This window comes from Callorhinus ursinus, unplaced genomic scaffold (genome assembly GCF_003265705.2).
Source record: "Callorhinus ursinus isolate GAN/ISIS: 27379988/994484 unplaced genomic scaffold, GSC_fseal_2.0 scaffold93, whole genome shotgun sequence".
In the NCBI taxonomy this organism is placed as follows: domain Eukaryota; kingdom Metazoa; phylum Chordata; class Mammalia; order Carnivora; family Otariidae; genus Callorhinus; species Callorhinus ursinus.
This window is the reverse complement of record NW_027397155.1, coordinates 19,321-28,529: the sequence shown is the minus strand read 5'-3', so window position 1 is coordinate 28,529 and position 9,209 is coordinate 19,321. Positions and strand designations below refer to the sequence as shown.

The 9,209-nt window shown below is 38.1% G+C and overlaps 1 pseudogene; it reads left to right on the top strand.

Moving 5' to 3' along the window:
• Window positions 1–415: 415 nt before the first annotated feature.
• LOC112840358 (cytochrome b-c1 complex subunit Rieske, mitochondrial pseudogene) lies at window positions 416–1,460 on the top strand (annotated as a pseudogene).
• The last annotated feature ends 7,749 nt before the right edge of the window (window positions 1,461–9,209 follow it).

Below are 9,209 nucleotides of genomic sequence, written 5' to 3'. Positions count from 1 at the left end.
ACAGACCTTCACCCTCAGAAAAGATAGGACTTCCCTCTCCTTCACATTTCAGCTCTTCTGTAAAGACCTCCGGGACATTTGCCCATTCCCTGTATCTTAACCCATACCAATCCTTAGGAAGAAGTCTGGATCATAATTGTGTCTCCAGTGTCTACCAGGACGCAGAGTTCGCGTCAGAGTTTGTGAAGAGCTGGTAGTGTGCGTATGGAACTGTGTTTGGCAAATGGTATGTCTGGGAAGTGATGTGCTTAGCACTAGGATTTCAGCAATGCCTTGTAATGGGATTTGATTGAGCATGCTAATAGGCTTTTATTGATGTTGGTGGTAGACATTTGGACAGTACTGTAGGTGATGCATGGGACTGGGGAAAGGTGAACATTACCATTCTAAAAAGTACATAGGAGAAGCTGTCGCCATGTTGTCGGTGGCTGCCCGTTCAGGCCCGTTCGCGCCCGTCCTATCAGCCACGCCCCGCGGGGTGGCGGGCGCGCTGCGGCCCCTGGGTGCAGGCCTCAGTGCCCGCCACCCCAGAACCTCCAGTGCTGGACGTGAAGTGGCCCTTCTTGTGCCGGGAGTCGCTGATTGACCAGGCCGCGAGCGGCCTTTGGCCGCCTCCGTGGGCCTCAATGTCCCAGCTTCCATTCGTTATTCCCACACAGACGTCAGAGTGCCTGACTTCTCTGACTATCGATGCACCGAGGTGTTAGATGGTACGAAGTCTTCAAAACAGAGCAGTGAGGCTAGAAAAAGTTTCTCCTATTTGATAACTGCAACGACTAGTATAGGTGTTGCATATGCTGCCAAGAATGTCGTCTCCCAGTTTGTTTCCAGCATGAGTGCTTCTGCTGATGTGTTGGCCATGTCGAAAATTGAAATCAAGCTATCCGATATTCCAGAAGGCAAGAACATGGCTTTCAAATGGCCATTTCCAAATGAGAGGAAAACCACTGTTTGTGCGCCATAGAACCAAGAAGGAAATTGAGCAGGAGGTTGCAGTTGAAGTGTCCCAGTTGAGGGACCCACAGCATGATTTAGATCAAGTAAAGAAACCTGAATGGGTTATCCTGATAGGTGTTTGCACTCATCTTGGTTGTGTACCCATTGCAAATGCAGGAGATTTTGGTGGTTATTACTGCCCTTGCCATGGGTCACACTATGATGCTTCTGGCAGGATCAGGAAGGGGCCTGCACCTCTCAACCTTGAAGTTCCCTCATATGAGTTCACTGGTGAGGACATAGTGATTGTTGGTTAGAGACCTGGACTCAAGTTCTAGGCTCCTTTTGGTCTTCTTGTCACCTCAGAAGACTTATAAGCAAGCCTTCTATACTTAAGTTGATTTGCAATATTTAAGAATTGCTAATATTGTATTTGCAAACATTAATGTGAAGTAAATTGAATTTAATGTTGAATGCTTTCAAGCATTCACCTAATAAAGCCACTGTTAAACATTGTTAAAAAAAATAAAAATAAATTAAAGAAAATTAAAAATGCATAAAAACGCACACGATCCTGGAAAGTTTTCTGAACTTTCAGTCAAATTGTAAACATGCAATAAGCATTGCCCCCAAAACATTTTGTATAATTGCATGGCTTAATAACATATTTTGGCAATACATTTATTGTAACTGTTATTCACAAGAGATTGTACGGCGGCAGGGCACCTGGGTGGCTCACTTGGTTAAGCGTCTGCCTTCAGCTCAGGTCATGATCCCAGGGTCCTGGGATTGAGTCCCCCCATCGGGCTCCCTGCTCAGTGGGGAGTCTGCTTCTCCCTTTCCCTCTGCCTCTCCCCACCCCCCCACTAGTGCAAGTGCACACTCTCTCTCAAATAAATAAAGCATTAAAACAAACAAAAGTGTACAAGAGATTGTACAGTGACGGTCAGAACCACAACTTTGGGAAATAGACTGCCAGTTCAAACCCTGCTCCTTTCACTTGGAATATGACTATGGGCAAATTATTAAGGCTCTCTTAAGGTTTTCGATCTATAAAAATGGGTGTTAAACAGTATTTCACAGGGTTTCTGTAAGGATTAAAAGAGCTAGTACATGCAAAGCACTTAGAACAGTGCCCAGCATATAAATACTAATTAAGACATGTTTGATATTGTCATTTGAGTGGTAGGGTATTTCTTAATATGATAGTGAGTATCATTTTTTTCTCTTCTCTTCTTCATGATGATATGGTTGAATTAGATACCTACTATAGCTTCCAGCCCTACAATTCTGAATTATTGTTTATTCTTTTATATGCATCTTTTAATTGCTTATTGTTTTTTTTCTATCTCATGTAGTTGCAAGATGTGTTTCAACAAATTGCAGTTACATATTTGTTGTTGAGTGTGGCTTAAAAACGAGGTTAATTAACTAATTTTGTGCACAGGAAATATACCAAGTAAATTTTACATTGATCTGGGTATTTAATAATGATTAAGTAAAATCACTTACCAAACTGTAATGGCAAGAAAATGATAAAGATGCTGCATATATTTTGGACAGCAATTTCGTCCAAGTTTAACTGGTTTATGAAATTGGAAAGACAATGCATGAACTTTAAAGATGAACCACATTCTATGGACTTCCTGTAGATTTTTGTTTCTCATTAATCTCTTGGGACAATCTCGGAACCATAATGTGTTCCATATTGCTGAAGGCTGAACTTTATAGGCTGTCTGTTGTGCAGTTAGAGGAGAAAGTTGTATGGGTAAGTAGGCATAGAGTGGTTTTATAGCTCAAAAATAGGATATCAAATTGGAATAGTAAATAGAAAAATAAGTCAACATGTATACCAACAATACTTTTCTAGTCTCAGGGACTGTACTATATATCTCTATCTTATTCTATGGGCTACACTGATCCACAGATTTAATGCCTTATATGTTCATCTGATATGAAAGTTTATAAAACACATTGCTTTGGAAAACTGAAACGATTATAAAGTCCAATAGAGATGGAATTTCATCTCTGATTATTAGGGTCTATTATTATGATTTCTCATATTTCAATTCATACATTCTCCACTGCATTTACTTGAGTAAATCAAATCCTTCAGTGAGGGGCACCTGGGTGGCTCAGTCGTTAAGCGTCTGCCTTCGGCTCAGGTCATGATCCCAGGGTCCTGGGATCGAGCCCTGCATCGGGCTCCCTGCTCAGCAGGAAGCCTGCTTCTCCCTCTCCCTCTCCCTCTCCCTCTCCCCCTGCTTGTGTTCCTTCTCTCGCTGTGTCTCTCTCTGTCAAATAAATAAAATCTTAAAAAAAAAATCCTTCAGTGAATGATTTGGGCTATTAATAAAGAAATCAAATTCAATGCCAAATAGTGAAATTTTCAAATAATTTAAATTCAACTTGTATTCCATCAAAAAATTATATTTTAATCAAATAATTTAAATTCAGTTCAATTTATATTTAATCCAAAATATATTCAAATACCAAAATAAATTCAGATGAAATAAGCAATTAAATTTGGAGAATACAACCATAAAATCAGAATGAAATGAAACATCAGGTTTAATGTCTGGATGGATAGGATCTACTAAACCTAAAACTTGGGGGAAATAAAGCAAATGATCTATAAACAAAATGAAAACACCATGTTGGGAAAAATATTTGCAATAAATATAACAAAGTGTTAGCATAACTAACTTACAGGCTCTTTTAAATCAGTAAGTTTAATATTAATAGTTAATCTCCACTTTTCTCCCCGAGGACTGTGTGTGTGTGTGTGTGTGTGTGTGCACGTGCTCAGGTTAAGAGAAAAAGAAAATAAAAGACTAAAGAAAAGGACATAAAACCAAGACACAAAGTAGTATGAATATGCATACCTAAACAGCGGGGTTCTTAACCTCTACCCTTCTTGAAGGTCAGCCACAACCTTAACATAAACATAAATCTATTGCTCAGGAGAAGCAAACAAGGAGGGCAATAAAATGGCAAGCTGAAATGCAGAGTTAAGGGGATTACTGAACAAGAATAAATTAAGAGAACGTGAGGAGGTCACAGAAAAAATTAATCTGTATAATGTACTGAGCCAAAGTTGAAAGAACCCCTAAACCAGTAGACATAGCTCTCAATGGACCTATTTCATCAAAAATGTTTTGAGTCTCTCTTGTTTTCGTAGTAATAGGAGTTGTAGATAATGCTTCAGAGAAGTTTGTTAGCCCACTACAAACTTTTGATCTATAAATTCATTTTGCTCAGTGATTTGGGAATTTATCTAAGACACTACAACTAATTTCTTCAGAATACTAATCCAGTAATCTACAGCCTTTTTTACAGTTTCATACTTATAACTCAGTCCCCATAGGTGGTTCTGCTGTTGAGTAGCGAATTTCTCTTCAAAGTCATTCAAACTGTTCTTTGGTTTGTAAAATATTTTTAACTTTAAAAAAGCTCACAAACAGAAAAAAATTCATTCTTTATAATAAAATATACATACCAAATGCTTATAAACCTCTCCAATCTAAAGGACACATTTCCTTTTTTTTTTAAAGATTTTATTTTTTTGACAGAGAGAGAGTCAGAGAGCACAAGCAGGGAGAGGGGCAGGAGAGGGAGAAGCAGGCTCCCCACTGAGCAGGGAGTCGGAAGGGATCCAGGGCTCCATCCCAGGACCCTGGGATCATGACCTGAACAGAAGGTCTAACTGATTGAGCCACCCAGGAGCCCCTAAATGACACATTTCAGATAAAACTCACAGCGTTTTTTTGTATCAGAGAATATTTATTTTTTTAATTGTCTTTTCAGGAAAATATCCTCCATTTAAAAAAAAATAATGATCAGCATAGAGGATTCTGGTGGAGCACAGAGTATGTTTAAGGCAAGGAGACTACTCTGTGTGATACTATAATGAAGAATACATTTTATTATAAATGATCCAAACCCATAGAACATACAATACCAAGAGTGAGTAAAGTATGGACTCTGGATGACAAAAATATATCATTGGTTCATCAGTTGTAACAAATGCACCACTCTGGTGAGGGATGTTGATAACGGGGGAGGTTATACATATGTAGGGGCAAAGAATATATGGAAAATCTCTGTGCCTTCCCTTCAATTTTGCTGTGAACTTAAAATCGCTCTAAAAAGTAGTTTGTTTTAATAAGATTCTTGCAAGAGTCCTATTGTTGTTAATATATTTTAGGTTTAGAAAGGTCACTGAAAAGCATATATGAAGTCATCTTATGTGGGCTTGAAAATGTAAAATCAAATAATGACATCAGACACACTGATGTAATTATCTACCACCAGCAGGTGGATTATCTACCACCAGCAGGTAGATCTGTTGATGTTTCAGAATGACTTGAATTTATGTTTACAGCTACAATAATCTAATCTTCTATTAAGAATGTAATACATTTATTGAAAGAGAGAGAGAGACTGTGGGGTGGGGGGTGTGTGCCAGGAGGGGCAGAAGAAGAGGGAGAGAAACTTAAGCAGGCTCCATGCTCAGATCATGACCTGAGCTGAAACCAAGAGTTGGTTGTTCAACTGATTGAGCCACCCACGTGCCCCAAAACTGATTTATTTTAAATCAGTTAGCAGTACTAGTTAGCAGTCCTTGCATCCCTGATGTATTAGAAAATGCATTATAATACACTGTGTTCTGAAGGTAGCTATGCTATAAAATACTTTCAAATGTTCATTTTGAGGTCCAGTTCTAATGGTGCTTATAGCTGCTGCATTTGGGTTCTTGCTATGCAGCATTAATGATCATGCTGGGCCGAGACCTGGCTTTACAGTCTGGGTTTGTCCCAAATTTTCCAGCCAAAAGTTGTTCATATTGGTTGAAAAGCAGATGACCAGGTTAACCTAATTTGGGCTGTTTTTCCTATTGAAGTGTTCCCATCTATTTCTAATTGCCCAAAGAATACTGACAACAGTTTTATAACTTCTTGATCACCGTCTGGTAAAAAGACTCACCAACTCTTCCCACCAACCACACTGATGTCAATGTTGGCATTCATGAGTGTTTGCTAGTAGCAAAGTTGGGTGGCATCTCCCAAGATTTTCAGGTGTCAAAATTTGTTGGGAGTCTGGCACCAGTCATGTTATAATCCATGTTGCAGTCCAGATGGATGTGTTATTGTAAGGGCCCTGGGTTCTCACAGTATCTGCCTCCTGTCCCGGCCCTGCCATGTAAGATGAATGAATTAAAGTCCTTTTTAACCTTCCCAGTGCAAACTATTTTTCATGGGAATCTCTAAGAATCATAAATTTTTAATTTTTTTTGAAATTATTATTTGGTCTGTCTTCTATTTCCCCAGGGCTTGATATTTGTGATATTAGCATTCCCTTAGCCTAATAAAAGATACCTTTTTTCAACTATTCATTTTTAGATTTATGTCCATGTTAGGTTTTTATCAAGCTAAGCCCATAAACCTTGGTGAATCCACATCTGGCAAATGTTCAAGAATTAGTCAATGTCAAGGAGTAGATGTTTTCTACCTTTCGGCAGGCTCAGTGTTGGCCACAGTGGGGAACTCAAGGCTTTTTAATCAATGTTTTTCAGGCAGCTCTTCCTACAGAAAGATGAGGGGGAAAGAGTGTCACGTTCAGTCAGCGGTTCTTTGTTTTCTTTTCCAGTTGTACACAGCAGATTTCTCTTTCTTATTTGAGATGTTATGGATTTCTTATTTCTCTACGTACACATTCACATGCCCTAATAATTTATAGTCTCCAGATTCCAGGAATTTTGTCTAATTTACCTTTGAAAACGGGGTTTGGCAGGAGGGAATTAAGAAGATGCTATGGTGCTCAGTAAAACTTAGTAAGGATATCAACTAATTACTATATTTATTATCTGAGGTTGGGATGAAATCACAGAGCATGGTTTATAGGACTTTTATATGAAGAAATCACAAATCCAGGAAATAATGGTGCAAGCAAATGTTGGACAAATCTCTGTAAATTGAACAGCACTATAGGGGGGTATCCTGCACACATAACCAGTTAATTTTTTAATAGATATTATTTATTTATTTGACAGAGAGAGAGAGAAAGAAAGAGAGAAAACAGTAGGCAGAGTGGAAGGCAGAGGGAGAGGGAGAAGCAGGCTCCCCACTGAGCAGAGAGCCCAATGCGGGGGCTCAATCCTAGGACCCCGGGGTCATGACCTGAGCCAAAGGCAGACCCTTAACCGACTGAGCCATCCAGGTGCCCCATAACCATTTATTTTTTACTGAAAAATGAGAATACTAAAATCTTCCTCTATATGCTTATGTAGATGATATGCAACCTGTTAAGAAATGTTTGAGGCATTTTCCCAGAATTAAAATTTTTGGAAAAGTCCTTATATACACTATATATACCTTACTAATATATACCCTAATAGGATATACAAAGTATATACTTAATCTCCTTGAATACATTTTGAAGCATAATCGCTAGTCACATGATGCTTCTGAAGCTTATATTAATTTACAGTCCAATGCATTCGGTAAGAGGACAACTACTTTACCTTTTTCTAGGATATACTAACTTTTATGGCTTTTATCTTTCTTTTTTCAATTTGATAATTTTTAAAAGGTAACTTTTTTAGATTTTTACTTTTTAAATTTCTAGCAAGATTAGATTATTTTTATACGTTTATAAAAAAAGAACCAAAATTCCCAAGCATTAAATAATTTAGCGAGACAACCTATATGTAAGCAGTGGTGACTTGTTGAATTGTGATATGAATCAACAAAACACAGGTAGTATTGCACCTCTGCTAAAGATAATTTTCTACAGGGCGCCTGGGTGGCTCAGTTGGTTAAGCAACTGCCTTCGGCTCAGGTCATGATCCCAGGGTCCTGGGATCGAGCCCCGCATCAGGCTCCCTGCTCCTCCGGAAGCCTGCCTCTCCCTCTCCCACTCCCCCTGCTTGTGTTCCCTCTCTCGCTGTCTCTCTCTCTCTGTCAAATAAAACCTTTAAAAAAAAAAAAAGATAATTTTCTACAGCATTCACAGCATGGTGACTATAGTTAATAATACTGTATTGTGTAGTTGAAATAAGTCAAGCAGAGAATGACAATTATCATATGATTTAACTCATACGTGGAATATAAGGAATAATGCAGAGGACCACAGGGGAAGGGAGGGAAAACTGAGTTGGAAGAAATCAGAGGGGGAGACAAACCATGAAAAACTCTCGACTGCGGGGAAACAAACTGAAGGTTACAGAAGGGAGGTGGGTGGGAGTATGGGGTAACGGGGTGATGGGTATTAAGGAGGGCACATGATGTGATGTCACTTGGTGTTATATGCAACTAATGAATCATTGAACACTACATCAAAAACTAATGAAGTACTATATGTTGGCTAACTGAACATAATAAAAAAAAAGAAAGAAAAAAGTTGGTAAGAGAGATCTTAAAAGTAATCATCATGAAATGGATAAAGAAGATGTGCTATAAATATACAATGGGACACTACTCGGCCATTAAAAAGAATGAAAGCTTTCCATCTGCAGTGACATGGATGGAGCTAGAGGGTATTATGCTAAGATAAATAAGTCAGTCAGAGAAAGACAAATACCATATGATTTTACTCATAGGTGGAATTAAAGAAACAAAACAGATGAACATATGGAAGGAGAAAAGAGACAGGGAAGCAAACCATAAGAGATTCATAACTACAGAGAATAAACTGAAGGATGCTGGAGGGAGGTGGGTGGGAGATGGGCTAGATGGTGATGAGTATTAAGGAGAGCACTTGTGATGAGCACTGGGTATTGTATGTAAGTGATGAATCACTAAATTCTACTCCTGAAACCAATATTACAGTATGTGTTAACCACCTAGAATTTAAATAATTTTGTGACTATGTATGGTGATGGATGTTAGCTAGACATATGGTGGCATTCATTTTGTAATATATACAAATATCAAATCATGTTGTAACACTTGAAACTAATATAGTGTTATATGTCAATTATACCTCAATTAAAAATATTTTTCTGTATGCATTTTATTAAAGATAATTGTGCACATAATTTTTGAATAAATAAGTATTGTCACATTATATACTATTTTAATACAAGTACATATATTGAGATATATCATATATATGTATGTGTGTATATGTATATATATGTGTGTGTAAAGTATTTGGTTTAAAATTATTGGCCAAAACAAATGGACTTCACAGACATATTCAGAACATTCCATCCCAAAGCAACGGAATACACATTCTTCTCTAGTGTCATGGAACATTCTCCAGAATTGATC